This window comes from Phyllobates terribilis, unplaced genomic scaffold (genome assembly GCF_046119375.1).
Source record: "Phyllobates terribilis strain yellow unplaced genomic scaffold, ASM4611937v1 Scaffold_2__4_contigs__length_985480577, whole genome shotgun sequence".
Classification (NCBI taxonomy): Eukaryota; Metazoa; Chordata; class Amphibia; order Anura; family Dendrobatidae; genus Phyllobates; species Phyllobates terribilis.
Genome location: NW_027362762.1, coordinates 684,100,459 through 684,121,825, shown reverse-complemented (window position 1 = coordinate 684,121,825; position 21,367 = coordinate 684,100,459). Strand labels below are relative to the sequence as shown.

At 41.7% G+C, this 21,367-nt stretch overlaps 1 long non-coding RNA gene across 1 annotated transcript in view; it reads left to right on the top strand.

The window, feature by feature from the left end:
• LOC141252929 (uncharacterized) overlaps nucleotides 1–21,367 on the top strand; it is a 95,287-nt gene that overhangs the window by 3,832 nt on the left and 70,088 nt on the right. The window contains exon 2 of the long non-coding RNA XR_012314157.1: nucleotides 8,742–8,851. This is a non-coding gene — a long non-coding RNA (uncharacterized lncRNA). The remainder of the gene's footprint in view (nucleotides 1–8,741; nucleotides 8,852–21,367) is intronic.

The window sequence follows — 21,367 nt, the reverse complement described above, 5'->3', positions numbered from 1 at the left end:
TTTTTTTTGTTGCATGGTAGGCGGCTGGTTTTATTGATACTATTTTAGTTCATATATATGAAAATTTTTATTGATTTTACTGCATTTTTGGAAGGTGGTGCTGTGACCTAGAAACAGCAATTCTGGCAATTCTTAATATATTTTCATTTTAGAATGTTTGTAATTTTATATTTTGATAGATTGAACTGTAACCAAAGCAGCAATAATAGGGGGTGATTTAAATGTTTTTTTTTTTTTTCTAGTTTTAAATATTTTTTTTAACTTTTAGCTCCCATTTTTATTAACCTCCTTATGGGAATTAAATCTATGATCATCTGATTACTTGTTCTATATATTGCTATACAGCTGTATGTCCGTATGTAGCTGAAATTGCAGTATTCAATGAAGCCCAAATTGGGGCTAGGTTTCACAGGAGTAACAACATGGAAGGATATGGGGCATTCCGCAGGTACCTAGCTGCTATTGCATCCAATCAAAACCCAGTGATCATATCACGGGTGCCGATTGGTGCGTAGAAAGGTTTATCTCCATGACCGTGTTCCTTAAATGCTGCTGTTAGAGATTGACAGCAGCATTTAAGGGTTTAGCAGCAGTGATCGGAGCTCAGTTTGATCATAGCAGTTGACATTTGCATTGTATAATTTGGGCTCAGTTCCTGAGCCCGCTCCATATACTCACTACAGGCGTGTGACATACAGTGAAGGAAATAATTATTTGATCCCTTGCTGTTTTTGTAAGTTTGCCCACTGACAAAGACATGAACAGTCTATAATTTTAAGGGTAGGTTAATTTTAACATTGAGAGATAGAATATCCAAAAAAAATAAAGAAAATCACATTGTATAAATTAGATACATTTATTTGCATTTTGCAGTGAGAAATAAGTATTTGATTCCTCTGGCAAACAACACTTAATACTTGTTGGCAAAATCCTTGTTGGCAAGCCCAGCAGTCAGACGTTTTTTGTAGTTGATGATGAGGGTTGTGCACATGTCAGGAGGAATTTTGGTTCACTCCTCTTTGCAGATTATCTCTAAATCATTCAGATTTTGAGGCTGTCGCTTGGCAACTCAGAGCTTCAACTCCCTCCATAAGTTTTCTATGGGATTAAGATCTGGAGACTGGCTAGGCCACTCCATGACCTTCATGTGCTTCTTTTTGAGCCAATCCTTTGTTTCCTTGGCTGTATATTTTGGGTCATTGTCTTGCTTGAAGACCCAGCCACGACCCATTTTTAATGTCCTGGCAGAGGGAAGGAGGTTGTCACTCAGGATTTTACGGTACATGGCTCCATCCATTCTCCCATTGATGCGGTGAAGTAGTCCTGTGCCCTTAGCAGAGAAACACCCCCAAAACATAATGTTTCCACCTCCATGCTTGACAGTGGGGACGGTGTTCTTTGGGTCATAGGCAGCATTTCTCTTCCTCCAAACACGGCGAGTTAAGTTAATGCCAAAGAGCTCAGTTTTTGTCTCATCCGACCACAACACCTTCTCCCAATAACTCACAGAATCATCCAGGTGTTCATCGGCAAACTTCATACGGGCCTGCACATGTGCCATCTTGAGCAGGGGGACCTTGTGGGCACTGCAGGATTTTAAACCTTTAAGGCATAATGTGTTACCAATGGTTTTCTTGGTGACTGTGGTCCCAGCTGCCTTGAGATCATTAACAAGTCCCCACCGTGTAGTTTTAGGCTGCTCTCTCATCTTCCTCATGGTCAAGGATACCCCACGAGGTGAGATTTTGAATGTTGCTCCAGATCGATGTTGATTGACAGTCATTTTGTATTTCTTCCATTTTCTTACTATTGCACCAACAGTTGTCTCCTTCTCACCCAGCATCTTACTTATGGTTTTGTAGCCCATTCCAGCTTTGTGCCGGTCTATGATCTTGTCCCTGACATCCTTAGAAAGCTCTTTGGTCTTGCCCATGTTGTAGAGGTTAGTCTGACTGATTAATGGAGTCTGTGGACAGGGGTCTTTTATACAGGTGACTATGTAAGACAGCTGTCTTTAATGCAAGTAACGAGAAGATTAGGAGTGTCTAACTGGTCTGTAGGAGCCAGAACTCATAATGGTTTGTAGGGGATCAAATACTTATTTCTCACTGCAAAATACAAATAAATGTATCTAATTTATACAATGTGAATTTCTTTCTTTTTTTTTTTGGATATTCTATCTCTCAATGTTAAAATTAACCTACCCTTAAAATTATAGACTGTTCATGTCTTTGTCAGTGGGCAAACTTACAAAAACAGCAAGGGATCAAATAATTATTTCCTTCACTGTACATGTATATAACATATTGAGGTAAGATTCAATTCAGTTAAAATGAGTTTTCCCATTACTTTAAGTAGCCTTAATAAAGTTCCTGTTTAAAAGTAAAATTTCTTTGTAATTTACATCAATTAAAAATATTACTCTGCAAGATAAATCAATACTTTTAGACGCTGGTGAAAATTCACAAAGTGTATTACAACCAAGATATTGCCCTTCTCATGATCGGCTCTGCACAATCTGCTCTATGCTTTTCCTGTATGAGCAATCCTCTGATGTTATTTGCAAATTTCCTAATAGACTTCTGTGGGCTCCATTGGACTCTGTAGAGCCATGTCCATAGATTTCTAAGGGCTCCGGCAGGAGGTGATTCAGCAGTCGTTGACCGGCTGCAGCTCTTCCATATTCTGTCCGAGCGGCGTTCACTCTGATGAAATAATAAAGGCTGTAATTCCTACTGATTGACTTCAGCAGACCTGTGATGCATCAATGTCAAGTGACCCACTGGACAGAAGCGGACATATCATTGGTGCAACCTGTGCAGACGCACAGGGGCCCAAGACATTAAAGGGCCAACTTCCACCTCCAAAGCACAAAGACCAACACTGATATTACTGCCATATAGTGACCATATAGTGGTAGATACCAGTCCTGTAGAACATATAAGAGACTACAGTACAGTTATAGATTATGACTTACAGTTGACGTTTTCCTGACTTTTCCATCTGGCCCAGACTGACATGACAACTTTTTCCATCCATGACTCGTCTACAGAGATTACAACAAAGACACATTTCCAGCACCGTCCCCATCTATTCCCAACCTGAACAACCTTCTCATCTTGCTGTCACCCTTATGCTGAGCGGTTGCGGTATGTGTCTCTATTATTGCTATATGGTATAATAACAGTGCTCCTCTTACTGCACCACATAATAATGCCCACGACTGTGCCGCAAACATAGTATTGATGCCTCCTTTGTGCAATATACATGGTAAAATTGCCCCCTAGAAAATACTAATGCCCTGTGCAAGTGCCCTAGAAAAGTGTCTAAATTTTGCCCCTAGAAAGTAATAATGCCCCTTGTGCACCTTGGACGGTCACTGTACTCTGGGTGCCCCTATAACAATAATGCTTCTTAAGTGCCCACTTAATATTTAATAATGTCCCGAGTCCCCGAATGTATAGCTCCCCTATACATAGTCTTTAAATGTATTAGTAGTGTTAAGCAATAAATCATTTTCGTAGTAGTAGTAATAATGAAAATGACTAAATATAAAAAAAAATTTAATAAGAAAAAAATGTCTGTCCCCCCCCCCCAAAATATTGATACTTAGATAATGTTTGTACGTAGGATAAAGGAATTCCCAAACACACCTTAAAAACAAATGCTGTAATGAATGACAAATACACATTGACCATGTGATTCTCTATTACACAATTATCGTCTTCCCTGGAAAAGCCCTGGGCTAGTTCTGCACTTGACTCAGCGTTTGACGATTGCTTTGTGGTTGTGCATAATTCAACATTTTAAATAATGTTGTAATCATTAGGCTGCACTTTTTCAGCTTGGACTTTTAGAGCTAGTCACACTTATGATATTGCCGTCCAATACATACTCACAAATCCATGGCTAAAATAAATGTACTAATTGGATTTAAGCTCACAAAGGTTAGTAAATAGTTCAGGGATTCAAGAGAGCCGTGTAACATAGAAAAACAACCCTAATTTAAAATAGTAAATACCTTAATGGATATGCATTAAAAAAAAATCGAAAAGTCTATATATACTGTACATATTTATACGTGGCAATAAGAAGAAGAAACACAGATAAGGGTGTGATCAGATGTCTACAATGGTCACCCTGAAGGACCCGCAATATCTGCCCTACCTGGCCATAGAGGTTGGCACTCTAAAAACCAACTTAAGAAATTATGCCCCCGCTCCTCGTTGACAAGCACTGTTATCCCGTTAATCCTTATAGGCCAATGTTTCCTAAGCAAAAAGTGGCAATAATAAAATATAACTTTTCATATACACTATTTAAAAATTGCTAAATTATACACATAGAGAATATACACTACCGTTCAAAAGTTTGGGGGTCACCCAGACAATTTTGTGTTTTCCATGAAAACTCATACTTTTATTTATCAAATGAGTAGTAAAATGATTAGAAAATATAGTCCAGACATTGACAAGGTTAGAAATAATGATTTTTGTTAGAAAGAATAATTTTCTCCTTCAAATTTTGCTTTTGTCAAAGAATGCTCCCTTTGCAGCAATTCCAGCATTGCAGACCTTTGACATTCTAGCTGTTAATTTGGTGAGGTAATCTTGAGAAATTTCACCCCATGCTTCCTGAAGCCTCTCCCACAAGTTGGATTGGCTTGAAGGGCACTTTTTGCGTACCATATGGTCAAGCTGCTCCCACAACAGCTCAATGGGGTTGAGATCTGGTGACTGCGCTGGCCACTCCATTACAGATAGAATACCAGCTGCCTGCTTCTTCCCTAAATAGTTCATGCATAACTTGGAGGTGTGGTTTGGGTTGTTGTCCTGTTGTAGGATGAAATTAGCTCCAATCAAGCGCTGTCCACAGGGTATGGCATGGCGTTGCAAAATGGAGTGATAGCCTTCCTTTTTCAAAATCCCATTTACCTTGTACAAATCTCCCACTTTACCAGCACCAAAGCAACCCCAGACCATCACATTACCTCCACCATGCTTGACAGATGGAGTCAGGCACTCTTCCAGCATCTTTTCAGTTGTTCTGTGTCTCACAAATGTTCATCTGAGTGATCCAAGCAACTCAAACTGTGATTCGTCTGTCCATAAAACTTTTTTCCAATCTTCATCTGTCCAATGTCTGTTCTTTTGCCCATATTAATCTTTTCCTTTTATTATCCAGTCTCAGATATGGCTTTTTCTTTGTCACTTTGCCCTGAAGGCCAGCATCCCGGAGTCGCCTCTTCACTGTAGATGTTGACACTGGCGTTTTGCTTGTACTATTTAATGAAGCTGCCAGTTGAGGAGCTGTAAGGCGTTGATTTCTCAAACTAGAGACTCTAATGTACTTGTCTTGTTGCTCAGTTGTGCAGCGGGGCCTCCCACTTCTCTTTCTACTCTGGATAGAGCCTGTTTGTGTTCTCCTCTGAATGGAGTAGTACACACCGTTGTAGGAAATCTTCAGTTTCTTGGCAACTTCTCGCATGGAATAGCCTTCATTTCTAAGAACAAGAATAGACTGTCGAGTTTCACATGAAAATTCTCTTTTTCTGGCCATTTTGAGAGTTTCATAGAACAAACAAATGTAATGCTCCAGATTCTCAACTAGCTCGAAGGAAGGTCAATTTTATAACTTCTCAAATCAGCCAAACTGTTTTCAGCTGGGCTAACATACTTGTGCAAGGGTTTTCTAGAGTTTTCTAAACATCCATTAGCCTTCTTACACAGTTAGCAAACACAATGTACCATTAAAACACTGGAGTGGTGGTTGTTGGAAATGGGCCTCTATACACCTATGTAGATATTGCAATATAAACAAGATGTTTGCAGCTAAAATAGTTATTTACCACATTAACAATGTATAGAGTGTATTTCTGATTCATTTAATGTTAGCTTCATTGAAAAAAATGTGCTTTTCTTTCAAAAATAATGAAATTTCTAAATGACCCCAAACTTTTGAATGGTAGTGTATAAAAAAGAGCGATGCTCTGGAAAACAGAAAAATGGCTCAATAGATCCAGAGGGCCTAATAGCCAAGAACACACAAATGAGTTGTACTCAGAGGTTAAGCTCCATAGATAACGCAGAGTCAGCCGTTCTGCAGACAGAGGATCCCTACTGGACCAATGTGTTCTAGTTGCATTCACACTCTTGGTTCACAAACAAAATCACATGCCTGTGAATACATGACAGCCAGCCCAAATAACGTTAGGCCAAAGCCACAGACAACATAGATAACGATCATGTACACCGAGAACAATGCCTTAAATAATAAAGCTTAATTTAAGTAAACCAAGACCAAAGGGCTTATATAGATAATATCTGCATAAGCACATGTACATGTACACCGTCCCCACAGTCCACCTCTAACTACCAAGGATGTGGGTCGCATGGTATTGATACCAATCCTGTCCTTTGAATGGAGGTACTTCACTACAACACTTGGCTGAGAACATTCCAATTCATTTTGCATATGGTAGCTTTGACATGATTTTGTGAGCTACACTACTGTTTTGGAGCTATTGTGCTTTGATGTACAGTACAGACCAAAAGTTTGGACACACCTTCTCATTTAAAGATTTTTCTGTATTTTCATGACTATGAAAATTGTACATTCACATTGAAGGCATCAAAACTATGAATTAACACATGTGGATAATATACTTAACAAAAAAGTGTGAAACAACTGAAAATATGTCTTATATTCTAGGTTCTTCAAAGTAGCCACCTTTTGCTTTGATGACTGCTTTGCACACTCTTGGCATTCTCTTGATGAGCTTCAAGTGGTAGTCATTGGAAATGGTTTTCACTTCACAGGTGTGCCCTGTCAGGTTTAATAAGTGGGATTTCTTGCCTTATAAATTGGGTTGGGACCATCAGTTGTGTTGTGCAGAAGTCTGGTGGATACACAGCTGATAGTCCTACTGAATAGACTGTTAGAATTTGTATTATGGCAAGAAAAAAGCAGCTAAGTAAAGAAAAACAAGTGGCCATCATTACTTTAAGAAATAATGGTCAGTCAGTCTGAAAAATTGGGAAAACTTTGAAAGTGTCCCCAAGTGCAGTTGCAAAAACCATCAAGCGCTACAAAGAAATTGGCTCATATGAGGACCGCCCCAGGAAAGGAAGACCAAGAGTCACCTCTGCTTCTGAGGATAAGTTTATCCGAGTCATCAGCCTCAGAAATCGCAGGTTAACAGCAGCTCAGATTAGAGACCAGGTCAATGCCACACAGAGTTCTAGCAGCAGCCACATCTCTTCAACAACTGTTAAGATGAGACTTTGTGCAGCAGGCCTTCATGGTAAAATAGCTGCTAGGAAACCACTGCTATGGACAGGCAACAAGCAGAAGAGACTTGTTTAAGCTAAAGAACACAAGGAATGGGCATTAGACCAGTGGAAATCTGTGCTTTGGTCTGATGAGTCCAAATTTGAGATCTTTGGTTCCAACCACCGTGTCTTTGTGCAACACAGAAAAGGTGAACGGATGGACTCTACGTACCTGGTTCCCACCGTGAAGCATGGAGGAGGAGGTGTGATGGTGTGGGGGTGCTTTTCTGGTGACATGTTGGGGATTTATTCAAAATTGAAGGCATACTGAACCAGCATGGCTACCACAGCATCTTGCAGCGGCATGCTATTCCATCTGGTTTGCATTTAGTTGGACCATCATTTATTTTTCAACAGGACAATGACCCCAAACACACCTCCAGGAGGTGTAAGGGTTATTTGACCAAGAAGGAGAGTGATGGGGTGCTACGCCAGATGACCTGGCCTCCACAGTCACCAGACCTGAACCCAATCGAGATGGTTTGGGGTGAGCTGGACCGCAGAGTGAAGGGAAAAGGGCCAACAATTGCTAAGCATCTCTGGGAACTCCTTCAAGATTGTTGGAAGACCATTTCCGGTGACTACCTCTTGAGGCTCATCAAGAGAATGCCAAGAGTGTGCAAAGCAGTCATCAAAGCAAAAGGTGGCTACTTTGAAGAACCTAGAATATAAGACATATTTTCAGTTTTTTCACACTTTTTTGTTAAGTATATAATTCCACATGTGTTAATTCATAGTTTTGATGCCTTCAGTGTGAATGTACAATTTTCATAGTCATGAAAATACAGAAAAATCTTTAAATGAGAAGGTGCGTCCAAACTATTGGTCTGTATTGTACATGTGTTTATGCAGTTTATGTATTCTTGGCTATTAAGCCCTCTGGTTCTATTGGGCCATTATTCTGCTTTCTAGAGCGTTTAATACTTCCCAGATATAAGAAAAAGGGACTGAATCAATAATAGTCAAGATTCATAAATAAAGTGAAAAGATGCTAGGTGTACTTCCCTAAGTTGATGCCCAAGGTTATGGCCATGGGGCTCTTGTCATCATAAAACTATATTAATAAGTTATAGAACTTCATATTAAACTAAAACAAGTATTTTTTGGGTTGAATTATCCCATTAAACTATAATTAAAAGTGAGATATCAGTTGAAGGCTTTTCTCAAAGGTTAAAATATTATCCTGGTTTATAATGTTTATTTATTTAGAACTTATTTTTACACTTATTTTTATGTGTATCCAAGGGCAATAATGCCATTGTATTCTTCTTTTGCTTCACATTACAATTATGTCAGCCTAATAATGTGCGATGAGCCTTTTTTAAGTTTTAAGTGGTACGTACAGTATGTTCTGTAGCGATAAAGTATTATACAGAAAAGGAAAGCTAACAATAGAAAAATCTGCTTTAGAATGGGAAACAGGAAAAATCAAACATTAGGAAGTTTTTGGAAGTTGTGCTTACTGGAAAGATCATCTACACACTCATAATTCTACATCTACCACGCACTGGAAATTCCAGGTAATTTATTTATCTTGTTATTTAATAGTCCATTATTGCAGTGCATCAATAATGTCAATAAGGAAAATGATAAAGCACTTTTCACTGGTAAATAACCCTTTTTTTTCTATTAACCCTCTCATCCTCCCAAAAAAAGTGCTTGAGAATTTTCCAATTAAAATACTCACTTGAGTGTTAGTTTATTAAATGGTAAACTGTTTTTTCAAGAATAAGTAAAGAGTTGACAACTGGGTTAAGAATATTTTCATGTGTTGTACCATTTCCATATATAGAATGGATATATGCACATATATATTCTACTTTCACATGTTCGTCTTTCACGGATACCACACTATTATAACCTATGCTGCTATGCACATGTCCATCTTTTTACATCAACCGTGTGTCCTTGTAAACCACACGGAGACATGTCCGTTTTTTCCTGGCAATACAAATGACGAGGGCCAAAACAAATCTATAAGTCTGCATAAAAAATGTACAGCACACGGATGGCATCCGTGTGCCATACGTGTTTAACATTGCTAAGCACAGGAAAAACATGAGTCCGGAGCCAAATCACCGCTGGCGTCACTGACCCCACCTTCAGGCGTATTAGTAATCGAGAGGAGGTGAGCGGCAAGCCGCAGCTCCCAATTCATTTTGATTGCTTATTTGTCTGAAGGAGGAGACAGTGACGCCAGCGGTGTTTATGCGCCTGGCTCATGTGTCATTACAACTGCACGTGAGCCCTGGGAACCCAAGTGCCAACATATCTGGAACAGTGCCAGAACAGGAGGCTAGTGTAAGTGTTTTTATTTTATCGGGCCTAACATGGGGGTTGAGAAGGGGTTGACCTAGTAGTGGACAACTGGCTACAACAGGCACTGAGATTTCGGCTTGCAAAGTAAGGTGCATACTAATGCTGAGGGCCTCCTTGCCCGAACTCCAATACATACACCTCCACTTATCCAAAAGCAAAAGAAAAGCCAGAAACAATATGATCAAAACCAAATAAGTAAGCCATAGAGGTTTTAAGATTCTGCTCTGTGGAGCGATGATGCAAAACTGGAATTTTTCAGGCCTATGGAGCAGCTGTATGTCTGAAGGAAGAAGGATGAAGATACACTGAAAGGAAACCCCTTGCTGACAGTGACGCATGGCGGTGGTTGGTTAATGATCTAGGCTGCTTTGCTTTCTTTGGCTCTAAGAACCTGCAGATTGTCGTGTGACAAAATGTATTCAATCAAGTATCTGTAAATCTTAAGGGAAAATTTCATGCCTTCTCTGAAGAAGTTGAAGCTTTGGTGTCATTCGACTTTCCAACGGGACAATGCTCCCAAGCTTACCTCAAAGTCCAGCAAGTCTTGGTTTCAGAACACATCCTGAAAAATCCTGGAGAATCTGCCACAGTTGCCAGAGTCTGTTCTGTTTATTTTGCGCCTGGAAGAGGCTAGGGATTTATTTTTATGAGCTTGTTTTGGTGCTGTGCAACCTGTGGAAAGCAATAAAAATGGCACATATTTGGACCAAAACTGCATTGCCTGTGTGAACGCTACCTAACGCCTAATCCCTACCAGAATGAGTGAACCCAAGAAGAGCTCATCTACAGGTTCCGCACGGTGGGGAGGGTGGATGTGTAAGGATGATGGACCGCTACGGTCACGTTCTTACCCCTGAAAACACGAATCGCGTCAGTGTGATGTAAAGTGTTATGTGACTTGTGTCTTGCGTCTTATGTAAATATTGTTTAATGTGAATTGTGTGTAGTAATGTAATGTATAATCTTATGTTGATGCGTAGTTAACAATAGAGTCAGAGGAGTTAATGTTTGGGACTAGCCCATATTGGGATGGGATATCTTAGGGAAAGTGACTCCTTCCTCTGTAGGAAGGCAGATAGGGTTTGGAGTGCAGAGGAAGCGAGATAGGGTTTGGAGTGCAGAGGGAGCAGTGCCGCTTACAGGGTTGACCCTAAACGAGAAAGACCAAACAATAGCAATTAGCAAGATCCTGAAGATACTGTAAGTGACTAAGAGAGACAGAGTGGCCTACCAGAGGAGGATCCTAGGAGAGGATGCCAAGCCACGAAACTTCAAGCTTTTAACACTGAAAGGTAACGAGCCTAAAGCAGGACTGAGAGACTGGGACTAGTGAAGGGTCCTGAGCGGATGTTCCAGGGCGCCAGTAGTGGAAGAAGTAGGACGCGGAACCACTGAATAAGTAAAGGAGACTTGTTGATCAGGACTGTAGTGTGGTGCCCCTGCGGGTCCAGTTGCCACAGAGGTACTGCATCTCAGCCAGAGCTGTGGTACCCCACTCTCAGGTAAGGAGGGAGAACTACCCGGGACCCACACACTCACATCCAACACCACATCACTCCAGTAGGGAAGGGCAAGATTGCTCCTAAGGGAGAGCACAGACTTGGTCCCTGTCAGGGGGTTCAACTAAGTGGAGGAGGTGGGTGGAGGAAGAAGTTTAGGGGAGTACTGAAAGAGGAGTACATAAGCAAGGGTGGAAACATCTAGAAGAGTTCAGGAGTTCTGGTCCTAGGAGTGAGAGAGGAAGGGAGGACCGTGGAGGAGTAACAACCAGTCAAAGGAGCCCAGGAGAAGAGTGAGGAGACAACACCGAAGCAGTGGGAAAGGCTCCAGAGATAGAAGTGATCCTGGGGGCACGGTGAATGCGGGATGCCACCCGTGCGCCCGAGTTCACGCTTACCATGGAGGGATCAAGGCCGCAGTAGGGGACCGGCCCCAGACTAGTGAGGAGTTCAGGTGAGACAACCCGGAGGGTGTTCTGATGGGATTTCCGCGGGAGACCCAAACGGAGGCCCTACAGAGAGAGGAGTACTGTCAGTGGGAACTCCTAAAATTGGAAGCAGAGCGGCAGGAACATCGAGTCCGGTGGGAGGCAGTGGAAGTCCGCAACATGCAGGCTAAGACCCGGGCCCGTAAAAACCCAGTCCCCACCAAACCCAGTCCCCGCGCCTAGGGAACCGTGGTCAAGTTTGACCTGGAAGGAGGATGGGGCTCCATCCGGGAGCCTCAAGTGGCCACGACCTCTTAGTGAACTGGCGCGATGTGGAGTCCCACCTACAGCAGGGACACCCGGGATGGGATCTATATCCTGGAGACAGGGTCACTTACACCCGTCACCATGGAGAACGGGGGTGGTACCCCTTACTTGTACGTAGGGTGGTGGAGGAGGAGGACGCACCCCTGCCATCGGAGGCTGATGACCCGACTGGGTCATCCAGTGGTGGACAAATGCTTCCCTGGAGGGAGCACCACTACTAAGTTGAGTTGAAAAATCTGAAAAACTGTATATAGTTACCCTGAAGGGTATTGATATAATCTATGTGTGAAAAGTTTTTGTTCATGTTGTGTATACCCGGTTAAGAAAAAGGACACTATGGTTGTGGACAGTGAACAGCCAGAACTTTTAAGGAAAAAAGTTAGCATTTCTTAAGGTGCTTTTTGTTGGTTTTATAGACCATTGAACAAAAACCTGTTTTGCGTGGCCGAAGACGTGGTCCAATAAGTGGATCAGCTATGCCCTGCAGCCACTCCCAGGGCCTACGTTGGGGGTTTGTTGTGGACGGGTCCCCCCCACATTGCACTTACACCAGTGAGATGGACACCCTGATCAGGATCTCACTACAGCTTGTTGAACTTACTTGAAAAATCGATAGAATGTTTTATGTTTGATAAAATGTTATTTAAAGTGATCTTAAATTGATTTATATACCTAGTAGTTATGTGTAACGTTTAAGAAAAGTGCCCCCCATAAAGGGAAGAAAAGTTATCTATTCACTGTCTTCTATGTGAATGCATTCTAAAAATTTTTTGCATGTCTTAAAATTCTTGTTTTACTCTGTTCCAGTCCGCAGACGTGCTGTGTTTAATGGGGGGGGGGGGGGGTGGGTAGTGGTGCCCCTGCGGGTCCAGTTGCCACAGCGGTACTGCATCTCAGTCAGAGGTGTGGTACCCCATTCTCAGGTAAGCAGGGAGCACTACCCGGGACCCACAAACTCACATCCAACACCACATCACTCCAGTAGGGAAGGGCAAGATTGCTCCTAAGGGAGAGCACAGACCTGGTCCCTGTCAGGGGGTGAAGCTAAGTGGAGGAGGCGGGTGGAGGAAGAAGTTTGGGGGAGCACTTAAAGAGGAGTATATAAGCAAGGGTGGAAACATTTAGAAGAGTTCAGGAGTTCTGGTCCTAGGAGTGAGAGAGGAAGGGAGGACCGTGGAGGAGTAAGGTCCAGTCAAAGGGGCCCAGGAGGAGAGTGAGGAGAGAACACCGGAGCAGTGGATAAGGCTCCAGAGATAGTAGGGATCCTAGGGGCACGGTGAGTGCGGGATGCCACCCGTGTGCCTGTGTTCACGCTGATCGTGGAGGGATCAAGGCCGCAGTAGGGGACCGGCCCCAGACTAGTGGAGTACTTTAAAGCTCAGCTAGCAAACCGGAGGTGTAGTACCTTCATATACCGTAGCCACAATCCACACATATTCACTGAAAAGGTGGCCATATAGGACCAAGGGGACAGACCGGACGTCGGCTGACAAGGCCCATGGCCACTGGCTCGTGGCACTGTGTGTGAGCCGCAGGGCTGGAGGGCGAGAGCCAGCGCAGAGAGAGAGACAACCTGGAGAGGTACACAGAAAGGGGTCTCATTCAAGTGCACCCAAATTAACTGAGAGTTGGCTGGATCACTTCCCTGGAGGACACAGGACGATGTGGGCGGTTATAATCTAGTCATTGTAACCTGGAGCAGCTTGACAACTGTGAGTAAATACTTGAAGACTGCACCCCACTGTGTCCTTGTCTAATTGCTGCGCCACCAGCCTTGCACTACACCAGCAACATCTACCTCATCAAGTCCTATATACTGCCCTGGGGCTTAGCTCTGCCCGTGGAGAGCTGCACTATCTCTGCTGCGTCACCATCAGCCCCAGTGGATCTTCACCACAGCGGTGGTCCCCTATCGCCGCATACCACTTGTGGTGTCACAAACTTTATCCCCAAAAACTTTATTCCCCAATTGACTCTTTACTTTACTTAGTGACCGCCCTGGGCCACAGACCGGGTCACTGCCACCGTGACTACCCCTATAGAAAAGGACTGACCCAGCTACCGAGTACCCCAAGGCCCCAGGGGACGCGTCAGTAGCATTAAAGCTGGGTGGAGGGGAAGTAGGGAGAAACAGCGGGCATAGAGGTTCCTGGAGTATACTACTAAGGAAGGAGAAAGCATATCACGCGAAACGCACGTCGAGGCTTGCGGGCCCCACACCTGCTCGCTCCTGCTCCGTTGGTCCACTCCCTCACCTCTCTCTTCCCCTCTTCTTGAACAATTATTGATATCTACAGTCATGGCCAAAAGTATTGAGAATGAGACAAATAGTAATTTTTCCAAAGTTTACTGCTTCATTTTTTGTAATGGCAATTTGCATATACTCCTGAATGTCAAAGAGTGATCAGCTTAACAACAATTACTGTACTTGCAAAGTCAATATTTGCCCAGAAAATGAACTTTAACCCCAAAACACATTTCAACATCATTGCAGTCCTGCCTTAAAAGGAGCAGCTAACATCGTTTTAGTGATTGATTCATTAACACAGGTGTGGGTGTTGATGAGGACAGGGCTGGCGATCAATCAGTCATGATTAAGTAAGAATGACATCACTGGACACTTTAAAAGGAGGCTGGTTCTTGGTATCATTGTTTCTCTTCAGTTAACCATGGTTATCTCTAAAGAAACACGTGCAGCCATCATTGCACTGCACAAAAATGGCCTAACAGGGAAGAGTATCGCAGCTACAAAGATTGCACCTCAGTCAACAATCTATCGCATCATCAAGAACTTCAAGGAGAGAGCTTCCATTATTGTCAAAAAGGCTCCAGGGCGCCCAAGAAAGACCAGCAAGCGCCAGGACCGTATCTTAAAACTGTTTCAGCTGCTGGATCGGACTACCAGCAGTGCCGAGCTTGCTCAGGAATGGCAGCAGGCTGGTGTGAGTGCTTCTGCACGCACTGTGAGGCAGAGACTCTTTGAGCAAGGGCTGGTTTCAAGGAGGGCAGCAAAGAAGCCACGTCTCTCCAGAAAAAACATCAGGGACCGACTGATATTCTGCAAAAGGTACAGGGAGTGGACTGCTGAGGACTGGGGCAAAGTCATTTTCTCTGATGAATCCCCTTTTCGATTGTTTGGGACATCTGGAAAACAGCTTATTCGGAGAAGAAGAGGTGAGCGCTACCACCAGTCTTGTCTCATGCCAACTGTAAAGCATCCTGAAACCATTCATGTGTGGGGTTGCTTCTCAGCCAAGGGAATCGGCTCACTCACAATCTTGCCTAAAAACACAGCCATGAATAAAGAATGGTACCAGAATGTCCTCCAAGAGCAACTTCTCCCAACCGTCCAAGAGCAGTTTGGCGCCCAAAAATGCCTTTTCCAGCATGATGCAGCACCTTGCCATAAAGCAAAGGTGATAACAAAATGGCTCATGGAACAAAACATAGAGATTTTGGGTCCATGGCCTGGAAACTCCCCAGATCTTAATCCCATTGAGAACTTGTGGTCAATCATCAAGAGACGGGTGGACAAACAAAAACCAACAAATTCTGGCAAAATGCAAGCATTGATTATGCAAGAATGGACTGCTATCAGTTAGGATTTGGTCCAAAAGTTGATTGAGAGCATGCCAGGGAGAATTACAGAGGTCTTGAAGAAGAAGGGGCAACACTGCAAATATTGACTTGCTGCATTAACTCATTCTAACTGTCAATATAACCTATTGGTACTCATAATATGATTGCAATTATATTTCTGTATGTGATATAAACATCAGACAAACATTAATAAAAACCAGAGGCCAGCAGATCATGTGAAAATATAATTTTGGTGTCATTCTCAAAACTTTTGGCCATGACTGTATACGGGTGAGTTACTCATTTCTGAGGCAATATATATCTGGGATATCCCTCCTAATGCTTGATGCTTGTAGCTGTTTAGAGAGCCATTTCTTCTGTATTTATCAGGTCCATGCTTTCTGCTAGTTAAGGGTACTAGATCTAAATATGGAGGCACAGACATACACGTTTGTATGATAGGCCAGGCATTATAGAGTATCCCTATCCTTGCTATGATATGGCCTAAAAACAACTTCCTTAAAGTAAATCTCAGAACATTATTTAAGACTTGGGCAAGGTGAACAAGTCATTACACAACAAATACTGGATTGGGGGTAGGGTTAGGAAACTCATAATTAAAAGGAATGTGCTAGTTCATTTAACACCCCCAAATTGAATACATGACTATTTAGGCTTTGAGAATATAAGTAATTCTGAAACCTTTAGTAGATAAAAGCACTGCTGTGTCACTGAGAAATACACTTTAGAATTGATATACTGTACATATAAATGCTCTGGGCAAGTAGAGCACTTGCGAAGCCTTTCACTTCTCCCAGCTCCATTATCAGCCTAAAATGACCTTCTACTAGCTAATTGTCAGTTAGTTAGCAATGCAAAAGCATGTCAATCATGTAGTGGAGGGTGGCAATTTGCTGAAAATGAAGCTGAAGGCCTAGGTAGTGGAAGTCCTCTGTCCCTTGCAGAACACTTCCAGTCTCATTTTCTTATCACCTCTAAAGTTGATTTCTTGGAAATACCACAGTGTTTAGGGACTTTAGGCATCTTGAGGCAGTAAATCTGAAATTAAAAATGACTACAACAAAAACATTTAAGTTTATTGAGGTGTTAGAAGATGTTTTTTATGATTCTTTTATGCTGATTCCATGTATGGGACTTGCACTCCTAATGTACTTTATCATCTGGTAATATTTTATGACTTTCCTCATGTATGTAATATGATATAGTTAAAAGGCAGAGCTTCCAGCTCCAGTAATTTGTGCAATTTTCTTTGCTATCCCAACCTGTGCTGAGTATTTGATATTTATTTTTTTATTTTTTGCTTGTTTGTTTGCATGTAATCTTAAAACTAGTAAAAAGCAAATACAACATTTTTTTAAGTTGTGTTTTATGTTGAATTTGGAGAAACTACTTGTTATATCAGTTGTGTTGGGATATTTAAATTGTTCTTGTTTCATTTGCTTATTGCAAACAGCAGCAAGTTTGTAAATTTGGCTAATAAGCCTAATTTGCAATGAGGATTGAATCATTTCTATTGCAACTATACATGAGACCTGTGTTGGTTTCTTCTACAGCTATAAACCTTATGATCAAGCCTTGAGAGCTTTTCTTTCACACAGGAATTATATGGGCTGTAACCTTGCAACATAAAGTACTTTCTGCCTTAAATTTGTGAGTATAAGGCTATGTTCACACATGTTGGGTTTTTTCAGCGTCACAAATGTGCAGCAAAACCCAACTCAGGCAGGAACTCAGCTGCGTCAAAAACACAGGTTTTGCTGCATTTTTTGTGCTTTTTTCAGCATTTTTTCAGCCCTATTTTCACTGTCCTTCAGTCTCTATTTATGCATGTACATAAAGTTCTGTGAAAAAAAAATCTCATTCTGGTTTTGGCATAGTGGGGGAGGTGAATTGTTCAGGAATTGTTTAGACACTGGCAATGCATTGAGTTTGTATGACACTATTTACTTTCACATTATGGGGTTTGCCATTGAGTTGCTCAGGGCATTGTTCAATTTCACACCTCACTGGACCACAGGTATTGTTCAGTCTCACATGTAGCTCAGCAGCTGTTTACACTGTACATACCACAAATTTAATTAAACTCTCCTAATTCAAACAACCATCTCAGTGACCAAGACAAGATGGTAAAACCACAAAAATAAATGAGTTTCACATACTGCTGTACTTGCTTATTTTTACTAAAAACGCAGCAAAACCTGATAGCTATGTTCACACATCATGTTTTTTTCAGCGTTTTTTCACTACCCATTACTTCCAATGGGTGAAAAATGCTGAAAAAGTGACATGCTCTATTTTACAAAAACCCAACCAAGGCACAAAATACGCAACAAAAAAAACCAAGATGTGTGAACAGAGAATTCTGGTTTCTCACATACTTTGCTGGTACTGCAAAACACAGCTGAAAATTTGCATAAAAATCTGCAGCAAAAACGCTGAAAAACCCAACATGTGAGAACATAGCCTAAGTTATAATTGTGATATGCTAAAGAAAAGATTACATGCTCACTTATGTCATCCAGGTGACTATAAATGTGAAATACTATATGCAGAATTTAAATGGGTTATCCTGCTACTTACTGTATATCTTCCAGAGATATAAAGGCATTGGCAGTGGCGTAACTAAAGTCTTATGGGCCCTGATGGAAGATTTGGACCGGGCCCCCCCATTTTGAATAAATTATATATATACAGCATATCACAAAAGTGAGTACACCCCTCACATTTTTGTAAATATTTTACTATATCTTTTCATGTGACAACACTAAAGATTTGACACTTTGATACAATGTAACTTAGCCATTGTACAGTTTGTATAAAGTTGTAAATTTGGTGTGCCCTATAAATAACTCAACACACAGCCATTAATTTCTAAACCACTGGCAACAAAAGTGATTACACCCTTAAGTGAAAATGGCCAAATTATGCCCAAGGAAACATTTTCCCTCCCCGGTGTCATGTGACTCATTGGTGTTACAAAGTCTCAGGTTTGAATAGTTACATAGTTACGTAGGTTGAATTAAGACCTCAGTCCATCAAATTCAACCTTCCTCCCCCAATTGTACATTTTATCACTAATTTAACTGTAACCCACAATGTTATGTGAATTGAGGAAATCATGCAACGTTTTTTTAAAAGCGGTTATAGTGTCTGCCATTACTACCTCTTGTGGTAGGGAATTCCACAGTCTGACTGCTCTGACTGTAAAGAACCCTTTCCTATCTAGCTGCCGGAATCGCCTTTCTTCCACTCGTAATGAGTGCCTCCTGGTCCTTAGTATGGTATTTGGAAGGAATAAGTCATGTGCTAGTCTTTTGTACTAACCACACATATTTATACATGTAAATGAGATCTCCTTTGAGTCTTTTTTCTAAGCTAAACAAGCTCAACTGTTTCAGCCTCTCATCATATGAGAGACCTTCCATCCCTTGTAATAATCTAGTTGCTGCCTTTGAACTGATTCTAACTTCTGAATATTCTTTTTAAAACGTGGAGCCCAAAACTGGATCCCATATTCCAGATGTGGCCTCACCAGTGATTTATTAAGGGGTAACAATACGTTGGGATCACAGGATTTTATTTCTCTTTTTACATATCCTAAAATCTTGTTTGCTTTTGCTGCTGCTGCTTGACATTGAGTACTGCTGTTCAGCTTACTTGTAACCAGAATACCCAAGTCCTTCTCCTGTTATGTAGTCCTGAGTATACTCCCATTTATTGTGTATGCAGCAATAGGATTACTCTGACCTAGGTGCATTACACTACATTTATCTACATTAACCCTCATCTGCCAAGTGTTTTTCCATTCAGTCATCTTATCCAGATTGTTCTGCAATATTGTAATGTCAAGATCAGATATTAATATCCTTCATAGTTTGGTGTCATCAGCAAAGACTGACACTTTACTCTCAATCCCATCCACAAGATCATTAATAAAGAGGTTAAAAATAATTGGTCCTAGCACAGATCCCTGCGGTACCCCATTGCTGACTATATCCTATTTGGAGAATGTCCAATTTATGATGACTCTTTGTTTCCTGTCATTTAGCCAGTTCCTTACCCATCTGCATATAGGTCACACAAGTCCTTGCTTCTGTAGCTTCAATATAAGGCTGTAATGTGGTACAGTATCAAATGCCTTTGCAAAGCCCAGATAAATCACATCAGCCGCATTACCAACATCCAGATTTGCACTTACCTCCTCATAGAAACCCAACATGTTGGTTAGACACAACCTATTTTTCATGAATCCGTGATGATTAACTTTTATTATATTATTCTCTGTGATATAACTCTGCAGATCATCTCTTATGATGCCCTCAAAACCTTTGCACACTACCGATGTCAGTTACCTGGATCCACCTTCTTACCTTTCTTAAATACCGATAGCACATCAGCTATCCTCCAATCCCGTGGCTCCACCCTTGTTACAAGAGAGTCTAAGAATATGAGACTCTCTTGTATCTGTTGTGGTAGATCAGCTCACCCAGCGGTACACTGAGGTAGACATGGGAACAATGTCTCTTTAGATTCTTCCCAGGTTTATTGTACAGGCGTCATAAACCATGGTGAAGTTAAAATGCCCCTTGGGCAAAATAGGAAAAACAAACAAAACAAAGTGATCACACAAAGCACAGTCCTTTGGGTAGCAGGGTTCCGCCTGCTCAGAGTTTAGCATCTCCACATGGTTCAGGTTATCTCAAAACAAACATATCTGGAGCCAGTCTCTTCAGACCTACTGAACATGAAATGCCTCAGCAGGCCGCCTATTTAAACCCCAGATCACACCTTGGGGTGGAGATATGGTGAACGACCTCCCACCTGCTCTATGGTCTCTCACAAAACCCCAGCCCTTATACAATGGCTGCTTAACTCCTTGCACCACTTAGTGTGCTGGAGCAAAGCATCTGGGTTTCAGATCACTGAAGCTAATAGCATCAGGGAAACATACCTCCCCTCCAGCACTTTGCCAGTGACTTTGTCACACCGTGGATGAATATCAGTATCCATTGATCAATGCCATCTGGGCCAGGGTATTTGTCAATGTTTAATTTGCTCAGACATAGGCATACTTCTTTTTATGTTAAACTAGTTATATCAGTTTGTGCTCCAGCGGTGTAGACACATCAAGAGAAAGTTAAGGCTGCGGCTGCTCTCTCACTTCCTCTTGATGTTTGATTTGTCCGAAGGCGGAGACAGTGACACCAGCACTGATTGTGCGCCAGGCTCTTGTGTCGTAACAACTGCATGAGAGCCCCAGAAGTGCGAGTACCGACACCGCTGGAATGGCGTCGGGAGGTGAGTATAAGTTTTTTACTTTATCGGTGCCAAACATTTAGATCAAGAAGGGGTTGTCCTAATATTGTACAACCTCTTTAAGGCATTGCTTGAAAATAATGGTGGCCACACAAAAATTTATACTTTCTGCACAATTTGACCATTTTAAATTAGCAGTGTACTCACTTTTGTTGCCAATGATTTTGACATTAATGGCTACGTGTTGAGTTACTTAGAGGGCACACCAAATTTCTACAAACTGTACAATGTCTACTTTACATTGTATTAAAGTGTCAAATCTTCAGTCTTCCCATGAAAAGATATAATAAAATATTTCCAAAACTGTGAGGGGTGTACTCACTTTTGTGATATACTGTATATGCGTCCTCCATCCTGGTATATATGTCCCTCATCCTGGTATATATGTCCCTCAACCTGTTCCCATCCTGGTATATACGTCGCCGATTCTGCTATATATCCCTTATCCTGGGTCCCATCCTGGTATATATATCCCCCATCCTGTTATATGTCCCCTGTTCTGCCACTGTTCTTTAATGTATAGTAGAAAATAAACCATTATATTAAG